This window comes from Talpa europaea, assembly GCF_964194135.1.
Source record: "Talpa europaea genome assembly, chromosome: X".
NCBI lineage: Eukaryota > Metazoa > Chordata > Mammalia > Eulipotyphla > Talpidae > Talpa > Talpa europaea.
Window position 1 is genome coordinate 12,924,634 of NC_140081.1, and position 2,676 is coordinate 12,927,309.

Consider the following 2,676-nt stretch of genomic DNA (forward strand, 5'->3'; position numbering starts at 1 on the left):
CATCCTTAGTCTTTCATCTCTGTAAACTATGTTTCAAATTCTCAGGAGAGAAAACTATGATGGGCTATTACCAAGGAGTTTTGATCTTTATAGCAATCCTCTGTGAAAGGGTGAATACAACAAGGAAAATTCTATTAAGTAGGAAGCCATGCAAATGACTAGTGCACGCCCCATTATTCACAGGCCTAGGTGTCATAGAAGTCACCTATGATGTTCCACAACACGACAAACTAGGCCAGCCAGACGTAGCACTCTTGATGACGGTGACTTTGAAAAATGGAAACAAAGCAAGTTTCTCTGCTTGACTGTTGGGTAGAGAGTAGTACTGAGCCGAGCACTCCTCCAGGGCGTTTGCATGACATGACTGTGCCTGCCTTGTTATTGTTTGTACTATTGTAATTCCCTATTTACTTGTTTTTTGTTTGTTTGTTTGTTTTTGGTCGATATGCCAGAAGCATCTCAAAGATAGAAACCGCTTCTTGTTTACCTTTGCATCTCTAATGACCGCAAAATAAACATCAGTAAAAATTAATTATGTGTGGAGGGAAAAAAGAAAGACTGGAGAAAAGAAAGAAGGCATCAAAATAATATAGTAAGGGCCTCGCTGGTGGCACAAAGGGTTAAGCACAGCACTGAGAAGCTATCCGCAGCTACTGCAACACAAGTTTGATCCCCAGCGGGCCAGGGAGCACATGGGTGCAGCAGACCTCTCCTGACTCACCCGCTGCTCCCCTCAGCAGTGTATTTCAGTAGATCTGCCTGTTCTGTTCCCCACTCTGCCCCTGGTGAATTCTCTGACCCCCACACCTCTGGCCTGTACCCCAGTTCTTGTATGCATAAATAAATAAAACTTAAAAAAAAATACAGTAGGGCCTCCCCGGTGGCGCAGCGGTTGAGCGCTGGGTTGCGAAGCTGCCCGCGGCCTCTGCGGCGCCGGTTCGATCCCCGGCTGCTCCCCGGCCACCAGAGGAGGGTCCCACATGGCGCGCAGACCTCTCCTGCCGCCCGCTGCTCCCCTCAGCAGTGTACTTCGGTCCTTCTGCCTGCTCTGCTCCCCGCTCTGGCTCTGGTGAATTCTCTCACCCTCCCGCGCTTCTGACTGTACCCAGTGCATGTATAAACAAAAACAAACAAATAAAGAAAGAAAGAAAGAAAACGTGCCTCTATATATATATATATATAAAAAAATACAGTAAATCCCTAACTAGTGGAAAACCCTGGGATTAGGCTCTTCCATGTACATAGCAGCTTAAGGAAGGATGGACTTGGTTTGTCTTGCATTGTTTGTGGTATGCAACCCTGTAATATGCACATTTATGAGACATGGTTCGTGTTGCGGTGTGTGCTGTGTTCTGTCTCACTTGTGGGATTAGATTCTGTCTACTGGGCTCATGGGTACAAAAATCTGAAGACACTGGAGTTAGATAGTTTGCTGGGTTTTTATAATTCTTATAAAAAATTCCCATGGGTACCAATCAGGCTGGCCCTAGGCAAAACAGAGAGATGAAATGTATCTTTGTATCTGCCATTATTTTCTTTCTTTCTCTGAAATAGCCATTCCACTCACATAAATGTATCCACGCTCTATTACATTCCTGAGCTCAGCAAAACAACACCCCTTGCTGCCTCCCCAAATTCTCTATCAGGTAACAGAAACTCTGAACATGTTACCTACTTCATTCAGTCTCTGAACATTATTGGGCACCGTTTTATGTCAAGTGTGTTAAGTTGCTGGGGACACAAGATGGGCAAGAAAGATCCTTCTTTTCTCTATTTCCTGCCCACTCCTCTGATCATCACCAAATCCTTGGCCTCTTAAAAAATCTCTGGTATTCTGTCCTCCCTTTCTTTCTTTTAAAAAAAATATATATATTTAAAGATTTATTTATTTATACAAGCACTGGGGTACAGGCCAGAGGCGCGGGAGGGTGAGAGGATTCACCAGAGACAGAGCAGGAAGCAGAACAGGCAGATGGACCGAAAGCACTGCTGAGGGGAGCAGCGGGTAAGACAGGAGAGGTCTGCCATGCCATGTGGGAATCTCCCTGGCTGGCTGGGAATCGAACCAGCGCTGCAGAGGCTGCAGACAGCTTCACAGCGCTGCGCTCAATACTGCGCCACCAGGAAAGCCCACTGTCCTCCCTTTCTACATCCCTGTCACCATGATTTGGGCTCTGACCTCATAAACTAGTATTGGATCGATTGCTGTCACCTTATCTATCATCTTTCCATCCTGTTCCCTCAAACCCAGCCTCCATATATAGATTAATATTCCTAAAATGTTCTTGTTGCTCCTCACTGCCCTCAGGCCCTCCATGATCTGACCCCCTCTGCCTGCTTTCTAGATGTATCTGTTCCCATTCTGTAATAGTTATGCCAACCTGATTTTGTTCTTGGAATATACTAAGCTTCTGTGCTGCCAGGCCTTATCACGTGGGGCATTTTTTTGGCTAACAGTTTTACTAAGATGCCATTTACATACCATACAAGTCACACACTAACAGTATAAATTCCATCATTTTAGGACAGGCACAAAGTTGTACAACCATCCCCACAGTCAATTTTAGAACATTTTCATCACCCCCAAGAGAAACCCCATATCCGCTAGGCGTCACTCCCCATTTCTTTCCAACCCCCCTCAGCCCTAGGCAATAACTGATATACTTTCCATCTCTA